This window comes from Phodopus roborovskii, unplaced genomic scaffold (assembly GCF_943737965.1).
Source record: "Phodopus roborovskii unplaced genomic scaffold, PHOROB, whole genome shotgun sequence".
NCBI classification, from domain to species: domain Eukaryota; kingdom Metazoa; phylum Chordata; class Mammalia; order Rodentia; family Cricetidae; genus Phodopus; species Phodopus roborovskii.
Window position 1 is genome coordinate 8232601 of NW_026126576.1, and position 14148 is coordinate 8246748.

A 14148-nucleotide genomic window follows, 5' to 3' on the forward strand; every position below is an offset into this window, starting at 1 on the left:
TTCTTGTCTATTAGTCCTCCGACTCATTCTTCCTGGTCCCACATGCTAGGAAGAGTGAGTCAGGAAAAAAATAGAATTTTATGCGTATAAATAGTTTTGATTTTATAAATCAAGTTTCCCGAGGATAATGGAAATTGGTTACTTTTTAGGTAGAAAATATTTTTTAAATTACATATTGCAAAATATTCTTAGAAACATCTCTAATAAAAAGTGCCACATATCAATACTAAGACCATACATATAATATTGTTGCCCTTTCATTTTTTCTTTTGAATAAGGCATTAGTGTGACTAGCACACGAAAGCAACCCAAGGTTTTGGTATCATGTAGGGCAGGCAGTGTTTCTCTAGGAACAGTGATCATACACCCACAGTGAGATGTAGGTGGAAATAAAGTGATTGCCACAGGCAGGCTTTATATTAACTGTAACAATGTCCAGCTGCATCACATAAATGTCATCCAAGTAATTACCTTTGTGACATTTGGGGACATTAGCAGATGAACAATAGACACTGCTTCTCATATCCTTTATATATAGTGTTTCCAGGGACTAAAATGCTTCATATTGGATTCAGTGAAAGCCTTGTTTGAGAGTAATTATATCTTATAATGCGGACAAAGTAGAAGGCTTGCTATTCCCCTTGTATGACTCCCTACACTCTAGATGAGTCAAGGAACAAGAATATTAGTTTATTCTGTTTCGTGGCTCATTGAAACGTCTGTAATGTGTATAACTTAAAAAAAACAAATGTAAAAATTTTTCATATAAATATGTATTTCATCACACCCTACAAAATGCACTTTATTCATTTGCAGATATGTTCCCAAGTTTGTTCAACACCAGAGATCACATGATCTCCACAAGGTATAGCTAGGTTCAGTGTTTGGGAGACAGTCTTGCTTTATTTTTAATGCATATACTCAATAATCATTGTAGTTGATTTCTGCATTCCATCTTGGATAATCACTTGAAACATAATAGAGAGAAAAATATGGACACAAATTCTACATAAATGTATTGTTGTTCGAGACTAACTGATTAGTTTGGAAAGTGGACATCCCCAGAATCTTGGAGCCAAATTACACACTGACAAATTCCTAAGGAGACTCCATATGACATAGAATATTTATTTGTAATGCTCCTGAATTTCTGTTGGGTTATCTGTCAAATAGGTGAGAGCTAGTGGTGGGATGCTTTGCTTCCCTGATTTTCAGCTTGAACCCCAATATCAGTCTCTTGGTCTTTTATGCATTCATGTTACAACTGACATTTTCAAGAGAGAAAAAAAGTTCAAATATTCTGCCTTCCAGCATAGTATTTATACTGATGCTTGTCTGATAGGCTTCCTATCCCAGTAAGGGAGAGAGCTAGAATATAACACAGCAAAAGTAGTCTAGATACATGCTGACCCAATGAAGGCTTTCTGAACTTCATTACCTGTATCTTCATTCTTGAATGCATCACCATCTCCTTAATAAATTAACAGTAGTTGTTTGACTGAGAAGGTCATTGGCTGAATAATAATGTGGGTCAAATACTGATGTTTCAGATACAAGCATTTTCAAACTCAACTTGTATGTTTATCAAATATCCAGCAGAATGCAATTAGATCACTTCTGACAATAACACTCTGCTGAGAAATTTACAGACTGAAACTCACACCATCATTCACTGTATAAAATAATGACTTGAATTACCTAGGATAGGAGTGTGAGAGTTTTAATTCACTTAGACACTTTGGAAATCATATCTCCTGAATTTCATTGTTTCTCTAACTCATTCAATCATTATATACATATATACATACACACATATGCATACATCTAAAATATTAACATATACAATTACATATTTCTAATTGTAATTTCACATAGACAAATCTAGTTTATATCTAGTTTCTTATGTTTCAAAGGTTGTTCAGTGTTTTTATTTAATGTTCAATTAAACTAAATAATTATTTTAAATTTGGGATTCATACTCACAAACACACACACTCACATGCATTTTGATGATATTTATTCTCCATTTTCTATTTTATCCTCTTGTACTACTTTTAACCCCTTTCAGTTCCAACTAGATCGCCATATGTTTTTTTTTACTTATTTATTTTTTTTATTCTACATATCGATCCCAGTTCCCTCTCCTTCCCTCCCTTCCTCCCATTCTCCCTCCCTATTTCCCACTCTTCCCCCCTCACATGCACCACAACCACCCTCCCCTCCCACCTCCCCCCTCCACTCCACATGCAGGGTGATGCCATCCAGGAGGAGTCATCTAAATCTGTCAAGTCATTTGGAGTAGGGACTAGGACTTCTCTCCTGTCTCTAGGTTAAGGGAGTATACCTCCATGGGGGATGTGCCCACAAGCTCCTTTTGTGCACCAGGAATACATCCTAGTTCCACTGTCTCAGGTCCCTTAGATGGCTCAGGCCTGCTGGCTGAGACCAATGTTCAGGGGGTCTGAGTCAGTCCTATGCTGGATTCCCAGCTATCAGTCTGGGGCCCATTAGCTCCTCCTTGTTCAGGTCAGCTGTATCTATGTGTTTCTGCAGCCTATTATTGTCCTCCCTCTCTGCATCTGGATTCTAGTTCGACTCAGTGTTTAGTTGTGGGTGTTTGCTTATGATTTCAACAGGTAGTAGATGAGGGCTACATGATGGTGGATAAGTTAGTCATCAATCTCATTATCAGAGAAGGGCATTTATGGTAGCCTTCCCACTGTTGCTCAAATTGTTAGTTGGAGTCAGTCTTGTAGGTATCTGGACATTTCTTTAGGTTCAGTTTTCTCTTCAATCCATAATGGTTTCCTCTTTTATGTTCTCTCTCTCCCCCTCTCTCTTTTTTCTGTCTTCTATTCCTCCCCTGACTCATTCTTCCTAGTCCCACGTGCTTTCCTCTCCTCCCCTTCACTTTCTCATAGTTCTCTCTCCACTCACTGCCCACACCCCCACTCCCTCCGTGTTCTGGAGAACTTGTCCTTTCCCCCTTCTGTGAGGGACCTTATATGAATCTCTTAGAATACACATTGTATCCTAGTTCCTCTGGCAGTATGAATTATAGGCTGGTGATCCTTTGTTCAAGGTCTAAAATCCATATATGAGTGAGTACATACCATATTCCTCTTTTTGTGACTGGGATACCTCATTCAGGATGGTTTCTTCAAGTTCCATCCACTTGCCTGCGAATTTCAAGATTCCATTGTTTTCTCCCCCCCCCCCCGCAGAGTAGTATTCCATTGTGTAGATGTGCCACATCTTCTTTATCCATTCTTCAGTTGAGGGGCATCTAGGTTGCTTCCAGGTTCTTGCTATTACAAATAATGTTGCTGTGAACATAGTTGAGCATATGTCTTTGTTGCATGGAGTGGATCATTTGGGTATATGCCTAAGAAGGAGATTGCTGGGTACTGTGGTAAACTGATTCCCATGTTCCTGAGGAACTGCCATACTGATCTCCAAAATGGCTGTACAAGTTTGCATTCCCACCAGCAGTGGAAGAGTGTTCCCCTTTCTCCACATCCTCTCCAACATAAGTTTTCATTGTGTTTCTAATTTTAGCCATTGTGCAGGAGTAACATGGTATCTCAAAGTTGTTTTGATTTGCATTTCCCTGATAGCTAAGGATGTTGAGCACTTAAGAGTCTTTCAGCCTGATTGATTTCCTCTATTGAGAATTCTCTCTTCAGTTCTGTACCCTATTTTTTAATAGGGTTATTTGGTGTTTTGTTGACTAGTTTCTTGCATTCTTTGTATATTTTGGTGATCAGCTCTTTGTCAGATGTAGGATTGGTGAAAATCTTTTCCCAGTCTGTCGGCTGCCATTTGGTCTTGTCCACTGTGTCCTTTGCCTTACAGAAGCTTCCAAGTTTGACCCCATATGTTTTAACATCTCTTTTTATAAGATAATTAGTTTCATTAGGGTTGCTCACATCAGCATAAAGGATGGCTTATTTAGGCAAGCACGGGCAACTTAACAGTAGTTATGCAAAAGAAGCAAATATTCCTCCTTCTTTATCAACCACCCATTTCCTATAAATCTTCAGGGAGCTGTGAGTGTCTGAAATGCCCAATATTGTTCAGAACTTATAAAGGAAATTATAGCTGATAAGAGTTCATGAATTCAGAAGCCAAGGTTCAAGAGTTCTATAGCCAGAAGTCAATTTTTCATAATTCTCCACTCCTTCCTCTGGCTCTTACATTCTATTTGATCCTCTTTCTATCATGTTTTCTGAGCCCTGAAGACAGAGTGATAAAATGTGCCTCATTTATGTGTGAGAATTCAACAGTCATATAATTCTCATCACTTATACCATGTATAAGTCTTTATACTTACCATGGGTCACTGTAAAAATGTTATCCAAACAAATCAGGCAAGAGTACATATCTAGGAATATAAAGATGATTAATTGAAAGGAACTTTGACATAGGCACTATGATCCTTTAACAAATCAACAGGTAGATTTTACCACCATGGGCTATGACCTCCTCAGCCACACTGGCATTTGACAGTACCAACTATAAATTGTAGGAAGTCTCCATTCCAATTAGAAGTTAAGTGATAGTTCCCATAACAGGCCCACCATTATTAAATTAGTGAACAAAGATTGCCTGGCCAATCAGTAACATTGCACATAGGATAGGATGCACAGCATGACTATTAATGATTTCTCCCAGCAGACTGGATAGAACGATCAGGCACTAAAATGGTAGCCATCATGGAGTAACCTTCCTACCCAATTCTAGCTTAATTTTTCTGTCTGGCAAGCAGAGTATGTGGTGTCTTTGTGAGATAGTGTATTACTTTCCATATTCTTTACATACAATGTCTCTGTTGAACTGGCCAATAACAATATTTCTGTTGTCCCTATTTTATAGAATAGAAGCTTAAACTCTAAACAGATTGTGGCTTTTCCCAAGGTGTATTGTTATTAAACAAATTTTATTGTAATTATATTTATTTAAGAAAAGCAGACCCTACTTTATAAAATGAATGCTCCTGATGTTGAATAGGAGAGACCTCTTTACAACACTGTCCATACAAGTCATGGGAGCCCTCTTTCTTTGTTTCAGTTTCAAATAATTTATTTTCTCAGTAATTTTCTAAAACAATACCTCTAAGTAAGTAAGCTGCATAATAAACTTTGGGGTTAGTGTTGTAGGCCCTGATGTACTACATGTGTCCTTATATGGAAGAGACATCCAACCCCAACTATGCAGCTTCTCCTGTTCTGTTTTTAATTCTTCAGATGTCTCTAAAGATTGAGCAGAAGACAGCAGATATACCTGTCCTTGCTCTAGTCTTCCCCATTTCTGTTTCTGTTAGCTTCTCCCCAACTTATATAGTCTTAAAATTTTATTTGACTTTCCCTGTTTCAGAAATATTTTAGGAACTTTATTATTATTTCTAACTTCATTTTTGTGAGCATAGTTAAGTCAAGCTACTAATAAGAAAACTTAAAACCATGTATTTTCTTAATTCATTTTTCTACATTTTATTTATGTATTTTGCGAATGTCATACATGAGGTGGAATTAATCTTCTTCTTGTAAATCTCTGCCCCCTGGGTCCCAGTTTTAAGCAACACCAAGGAAGGTAGAAAACATCTCAACAAGGTTTTTTTGACATTTTATTTCTTACAGGTCAAAAATTTGTTCAGAAGCCATACTTACACATATTTCCCTAATTTAGAATATAATTATGCATCAAAATAAAAATGTTTGAACTCTTTTGTCTTTTGGTAGTTTGTTGTGGCACTGTGAGCACCCTTTCTGAACCTACATTGTGTATGTGAGGTTTGGCAGTTAAATATTATATAACTGAGGGCTTTTGCTTATAACGTTTATCTTGGTAGTAGCACTCTGATGGTACAGTAAGTTTATTTTAGATGTGGTCATTAATTTTCTGCCTTATGATTTATCTTACCATGAAAGCTTCCTGATAATTTGGCCCATGTATAAAAATGTTCATATTGTAAAATAGGGCAAATATATCTTCAATCTTAACAAGTCATTCGCTTCTCTCTTTTTAAGGCATGTTTTGGATTTTTGGATAACAAAAGTCCCTGACAACCTTTCTTCAGCATACGATTCTATTCGATCTTGTCCTCAAGCATATTATAATTTACTCCCACCCCACACCAGGCCATCCAAACTTTGAGAAGGAAGTTCTGTCTCTTATCACCTCTTATCATTAATGCTAGCATTTCTAAGTGATAATTCCAGCTTGGTTATTTTATTCACTTGTAGCTGCTTGGAATTTTCTTTATTTCTCAAGGACTTTGGTGGCAAATGTTAAAGATGAAATTCCTGTTTTCATGTGGAAATTAATAATTACTTTGTACTCCTACACTCCTGTGGGGCGTTGCAATCCATGTGTGCCTTTTAAAATATTGTACCTGAGAAACTGAGGTAGGTGCTTGGAAAGAAACCTGTAATTCCTCCATCTCTGTTTAGGAAGCTTTTATTTTATGGAACTGTGACAATGAATACATAGACACTTGGCATAAAATCCTAGATAAAACTTTCTGATTGTGTTGTAGTTCATATTTAATCATGGATGATATTTCTAATACCTTTCTTCTGTCAGTGCAGAAGTAAAGGCAGCATGACAGCCTTCTAATTGGCTCTACATTTATTTATCTGGCCACCACCTTGACATACTTGGTCTTATATGTGGTAATCATTGCGATAGCCCCTAGAGATTAAATAGTAGAATCAATGCTGGCAGCTATCTCCCATTTTAACAGTGCAAACAAAAACTTAAGTACAGTCTAAGCAAAACACTGTAAAAGGAAAGTAAATTGCCCATGAATAGTAAATACCATTGAAACATTTTATGTTTCTTCTTCATTATGGTGAAGCCTGTGAGAGAATCAAAATCCCCATTTCAAAAGGGCATAAATAATTGCTTTGCCTGTAACCACACAAAAAAATGAATGTCATGGTCAATATTCAAACTTAGAGAGAGTGTGATACGCAAGCACTTCTCTACTGTACCCTGCACTGCCTCAACAAGTTTTATAAGGTGAAATAAAAGGTGGACCTTAGGTAACTGAGCAGCACCCTGAACAGGAAATAGTTAGGTTCAGAGAAGAACAAAGAATGCTATTCAAAGGAGAAGTGGCTTTATTTGAGCATTGAGATACTAGTTTCTGTTCTCAAAACAGAAGCTAGAAAACATAGAATATTAAGTCTCAACAAGAAAAGACAGTGATCAGGAGCACATGTTATGGAAGAGGCAAGTAGAGACAGATCTGGCTGTCATTATGAAAGGACTGAAATGCTGAGTTAGGAACTTACAGTTTTTCTGTATTGGGGCTGAAAAAGAACTTTTTCTTGACAGGGGATGTCCTTCTGTATGGTGTGAATTTATATTTATTTTATTGATTGATGAATAAAACTGTTTCAAGCCAACAAACATGCAGGATTTAGCCAGTCAGGAAGTTTAGGTGGGGCTACCAGACTAGGTGGTTTTGTGGAAAAGGGATAAGGGAGGGAGTAGAGGTGAGTGGTAAGGGAGACACAATGTAGCTATGGGGAAGAAGGATGCCCTGGCATTCTACTGTAACCAAGAACATTTGGAGATACTCAGATTAATACAAAAGAAATGTTAATAAATAGAGACAGCTAGCCAATAAAAAGCCTAAGTCATTGGCCAGTTTATAATTTATATAAACCTCTGTGTGTTTATTTGGGACTAAACTGCCATGGAACCAAGTGGGACAGAAACTTCTGTCTGTGTTCCCTCTTTGTGCAGTTGGATGATTGAATGGGACTATGAGATCCTGAGAAAACTTGGATACATGCACCAAAGCAAATTGCATGTTGTGGAAGATCATGTGCACTATGGCATTGTTAATTCATGTGTAAAATGAGTGTTATGACTTCAAAAAAAGATAGATAGAGGACTAGATATTTAATATACACAGAAGAGGCCAAGGGCAATGGATAGATTGTTGTTAGATGAAGGGGGCAATGCATTCAGGAGACTCATGCTTCATTATTAACATGTCAGAATTTGTATTTCATTATTCATTCTAGCACCAAGTATTTGATTGATGTTCAGAATTTTGACATTTCTTATAAAAGGCAATTTGAAATGCACCATACATTTTCTTGGATACATTAGCTTTATATATTAAAATTGTTAACACCAAAGTTATACATATTTAGGGGTGTTATAACCTTTAGTTCATTTAACTCATGTGGGAAGATTATAGAATTCTGCATCATATCCCAGGACTGATTTTGAATGCTTCTGGGTTAACATATAATAACAGTTCATTTTAAAACACCATAAACATGTAGACATTTACAGCCATCATAATTTTTCCAAAGGAATGCAAAAAGTTTTATACATACCAAGCCATTTATCATTATTTGATCATGTAAGCTATTCTAAACCATATTTTTACAGATAGAGAAACACAAGTTGCTACAACTATGTTGCTTGCCCAAAGTCACTCAAACTATACAAGCTCTGAATGTCTTGTGTATTTGTCTTGAGATATTTTTTATGGCATGTATTTTGAAAGTAGAATTCTCATGAATCAAAGAAACACTTAGCTAGGAAAGTAGATAATAGGGAAAGCCTTGCCTTGCAAGTATGGAGATCAGAGTTCAAAATCCACAAATGCATAGAAAAGAAGAAAGGCAGGACATGATGATACATCCCAGTTTTGGAGAAACAGAAAAACAGAACCCTGAGGTTTGCTGGATAGCCAGCTAAGCCTACGTAATGAGTTCTTGATAATTACTCTGTCTCAAATACTCTGTGCTTGAGTTACCACCATTGAGATCATCCTGACTTCTATGTTAACCCACATACCCCCACCTGTGCACACACATACACACATTTCAACAAATTATACCCTTGTATTGTAGTCTGGATATCATTCAAATACATGCTGTTAGAATGAATAATCAAATAAAAATTCTGGCTTGTTAAAAATACAGGGCAAGGCTCCTGACTGCCTTGTTATATTCCTCTAAAAACAATCTATGCCATGTCCTTATTCTCCACTTTTTGTAGGTATAAGTCTTAATGTAAAGGCCTTTGACTACAGAAGGATTTCAAGGCACTTGTGAACTTGAAAGTAATGTGTTTCATTATTTCTGAAACTGGAAGACTCTCACATTGATAAATAAAATGAAAAGCATATTGGGACCTGACAAATTCTAAATGTCATTGAAATTCAGCCCAAATCAGACATGATCCTAATGGTGATAAAATGCATTTATATCTGAAAAATAAATTAAGTCCCAGGAAAAGAACTTTTTAAAAATAACACTCAAAACACGCATTTGGAAATCGCAAAGACTCTGGTAATTGTAAAGTGTGCATTAAGTGGGTAATGCATACCTAATTATCAATGAAAATGCCAAATGCCTTTTAACATCATTTTTGCAGACGAGAATGACATGAACATGTACATGAAGAAATCTCTCCGTCTAATTTCTTAAGTGAAAGAAAGTTGACAAATTAGCATTGCTTTTCATTTTATCGTTGAAGTGGTGCTATGATTTTACAACGGATTTAGTGTTCTAATTTTATTTTAATGCTATAATAACATTACTGCCAATTGGTATTTTAAGGAGAAAACCTTGCTTTTAAAAATAATTCACATCTTAAACAAATGGGCTGTGAAGGTTGTATAGTTAAATTACAGCTGGCTCCTATCATATTTATCTTAAAAATCAACAGGAATGTAGATTATCCAATGTGTTAGGCTCATTTTCGCCCACATCATCACTGCTGGAAATCTATTTATGTATCTTATCAAAACTGATATTTTTTTCTTAAAAATTCAACCTCTCCCAATGCCTTCCTCTACTTATGTTCAACAAGCCCTAATCTTTGTGCTCCATTTGAATAAAATTGCACATTTAAGCTGCATGGGACAAGAATCATGGTGGGGGAAGAAAATATTACAAAGTAAGAGATTCATCCCAAAAAATTGAGAGTTTCTTATTTGTTAATCTGTAGAAGAAGCAGAGAGCAGAAACAGACTTTCTGACAACTCATAAGACAAATAGCTTTGGGCAAGTTATGTACATTGCTCATGACAATGTCTCTCTGGAGTCTGATGAAATTTACTTTAAAGGGTAGGATAAATTCTCCTCTGGCATTTGCCATATATTATTTAATAATAATATTATCTAAATTAGGATATACCGTGTAAAAAACAACTACATATAATAGATTTAAAATAATCCATGGAAATGTTTGTTATGTTTTAAGTTATTAGTTCATATTCTTCTTTCTTATGAAATATAATGTGTACAGAAAAACACATAGCTCATTACACTCAATGGCAGTTTATTTACTAAGTGTAAATATCAACTATTACCAGCATTTTGGTCAAGTTACACTGAACCTTTCTACTTCCAATTCTTCCTTCTTCCTTCCTGAGAGATGAGCCATAGCTAATTGCCAATTAATAATTTCTAAGTAACAATTTTTAAAAAATACCTTTCTGTACCAATATGATATGTGTATATAAGCTTATGTTTTCTTAGTATGTGTGTGTTCCTGTGTATGGAATTCAGAGAACAAGTAAAACCCTAGTACCAGTTCTCATCTCTCATCTGTCTTTATTTTATTGAGTATTTTCATTGTTATATGCCAGCAAGATTCCAGGGAGTGTCCTGTGTCAACTGCCATCTCTAAATAGGAATACTGGAGTTATAGTTGCTTATTACTATGGCTGGATTTATGTAGGAATGATGATTTAGACTCAAGTCCTCATATATGTGTGGCAAGTGCATTAACTTTTACCCAAATACCCCACCTTTTTTTACTTTTATATAAGTGAAAGTAATATAATACATTAAAGCCAGTTAAGTTGTAGGTTGAGTTGCTTTTAAATGAAAAGTTACATAAATCTTCTATCAACACTATCTCCTGTATTAGTTAATTTTTTTCACTGCTGTGATCAAATACCTAACAAGCAACTTGAGGAAATAAGGGTTACTTTGGCTCATGGTTTGGGGATATAGTCCATCATAGTTGGGAAGGTCTGATGACAGCAAAAGCCCGAAGCAGCTGAACACATCACATCCACAATTGGGAATCAGAAAGAGACCCATGCTGATGCTCACCTAGGTTTTTCCTTTTTACTAGGTCTGGATCCCAATCCCTGGAACAGGACTACCCACATTCAGAGTTGGTGTTTTCACCTTAGTTAATTAAACCAATCTAGGGAAGCCCTCACAGATCTGTTCAGACATGTTTCTCCTGAGTGCTGAGTGGTCAGATGTTAATCTTGTCATGTTGACCTACAAACCATTACATATGCTCCTGCATAAACTACTCTATTGTTTATACATAAAACAGAATCCAACAGTTCTGGCATGGACACAGACACTTTTAAAGATAACACTAGCCTGGCCATGTGTCAAAATCTGTATTCCTAGTGATGAGAACATAGAAGATAGATTCTACATTCTTGCCTATCTGAGCTGCATATAGATACAAAGTCTTTATTAAGACAAAGCAACAAACAAACAACAAAGAAAACCAAGGAAAAGGCGATACTCTTTATGATTTTATTAATTTATGGTTTTAGCAACAATGATTTCTTCTGCATTCTTGATGATACTTGGTAACTTAGTTTTTTCTATTCTATTGACTTTCTTTTCACAATAATTGATTCTTGGTAAGACCACTTTGCAGATTTTATGTATTGGGAAAACATCTACTGTGTTGCTTGTCTTTTATTCTCTTAATTATGTCTGTGATAAAAAGAACTTCCTAAAATCAATATAGATCCATTTATTTCTTTTATTACATGGGCTGATAAATTTATATAAAAAAATTCTCTGTCCTGTGGTCAGCTTCTATAATAAACTGTCTTGTACTTGATGTTTAAAACTTCAGTGCTCTTAAAATTAATTCATTTATATGCTGTATTATTGATGATCATATATGTGTGTACTCATTCCAAGAGGGAATGATTATAGGACCCCCAAAAAACCCAAATCTGTCAATGCTGAAATCTCTTATGTGTTATGATGTAGTGTTATTTTTAACCTGCATACATCCTTTTGTATACTGTGATTCATCTCTTAATTTATTTGAGTACCTAATATAATATAAATGCTACATAATTAATTTTGTTCTGAATTTTCTTTAGAGAATAATAACTAAAAATGATCTATTCATGTTCATTACAGATAAATTTACTTTTAATAATTTTGATCCATAGGTGACTAAATCCACAAAGGTATAATCCATGAAGACAAAGAAATGATGGTACATTTTGTGTTTATAGAGATTGAACTGAACTACTATTTATATTTAAAGTCTACTCTTTTCTTTGCTGACGCAAAGAGCTAGCATCTCCCAAAAGAAGCAAATGTTTGTCTTGCTAAGATAAGGGTTTTGTTTGTTAGTTTTGCTACTCTGTTTTCCTTTGTATTTTTGTTTGTTTTCATAAGAATTCCTCATCTGGGAGCTCATTTCTAAGGTAGATTTCAAACACAGAAATTTGTGATTGTCATACAAGACCTAAACTACTCACTATGTCTCCAGACTTTGGAGACCTTAGATTTTGTTGTAATTATTTCTTTGTTTTTTATTTTCTTTTGTTTTTATAACAGTATCTATGTAATTCAAGCTAGCCTAATTTGCTTTATAGCCTGGACTTACAGTCTTTTGGCTGTTGTTTTCTGAGTGCTATGATTATGGACATAAACAACTAAACCCAGATGCAAAAACTACATTTGACATACCATTGATAATTTTAATCTTAGAGTAAGTCTTAATATCTGTGAACCATTGCAATAGATGATATGGGTTAAAGAAATCATGATTTAAGTTATAACTAAAGCCAATGGGGAGAATAATTGCAGAATATAATAAAACAAATGGATTTATAATACCTGTCCAATAACAAAACAAAGGTAAGATATACAAACACATATATTACACAAATCACAAACACACACATACACACACGCACGCACACGAATATATATATATATATATATATATATATATATATATATATATATCCCTTGCTGGCCTATAACTTACTAAGTAGATGAAGCAAGCCTAAAACCCACAGTGATCTGTATACCTTTGCCATGAATGGTAGAATTAAATGACCCAGTCAAAGTTGATTTTTCTAATGATAAATTGGGACAAATTTCTGTATATATTTTCTTTGATTTTAATGGACATAATATGTTTGACTATAAAATCTGAGAGAAGTATTTCCAGTGAATTGTCATTAATAATAGTGTTTGTAATGGATTAACATTCATAGGCCAGAAAGGTAACTCCCTGGTTAAAGCACTTACCACACAGTGGGACTAGAGTTCAAGTTCACAGTGAATGTTAGCTATATTATGGCACCCTACCTCTAATTCCAGCCTAGAAAGCAGAAACAAGGAAGCCTAGGAGATGCTGTTTAGGCAGACTAACTAAGGCAAGCCTGTGCTGTGTCTTCGATTAGGAGACTCTGTCTCAAAGGAATGAAAAATAGAATGAAGTGGTATCCACATTCATATATTTTCCTCCATATACATGAGCTCCCATAGATGTGTAAATATTATACACACAAAAAAATTGAAAGGAAAATACTTCATTTACATTTATTAAATACTTTTAATTCTTTTATGTAATGTTTGTTAAGAAACTCACTAGCTATGTGCATGGGTGATTTTCAATGTCACCATTGTTAGATTGGGAATCTTACTAACCTTAGGCTGACACTTTTACAATGTAATAGAAGGCTTTGTGAAATCCACCTACTTGGACTGAGTTGCTAAACTCATAAAACCAGTGGAATCTAATGTTTGCTTTGCTCTTATAATATATATGTATTATATAGACAGAAAACATCAAACAGAAAAACAAAACAAACAAAAAACCAACCAAACAAACAAAAGCATCTCCAGACTTTCTTCTTACCTATTTCAGAAAACTTGGGTGGATTATTCACCTTGGTTATTTGTTGTCTACTTTTTGTGGGCCAAGTCTCTTTCCTTATGTCCAAAATGGATGCTGTTGGAAGGCAGGTTTTTCTGTATCCCAAATGAATATGAACATACTTATATTGGCCTCTCTTGATTTTGTAACAGTGTACAGAAGACAAATTATAGAGATCAAAAAAAAAAAAACTTTTCAACTTCTGTAAAGCTATAG

The 14148-nt window shown here is 35.1% G+C and overlaps 1 protein-coding gene across 1 annotated transcript in view; it reads left to right on the plus strand.

Moving 5' to 3' along the window:
• Cntn6 (contactin 6) overlaps nucleotides 1-14148 on the plus strand; it is a 197064-nt gene that overhangs the window by 1018 nt on the left and 181898 nt on the right. The gene's annotated exons all lie outside the window — the stretch shown is intronic.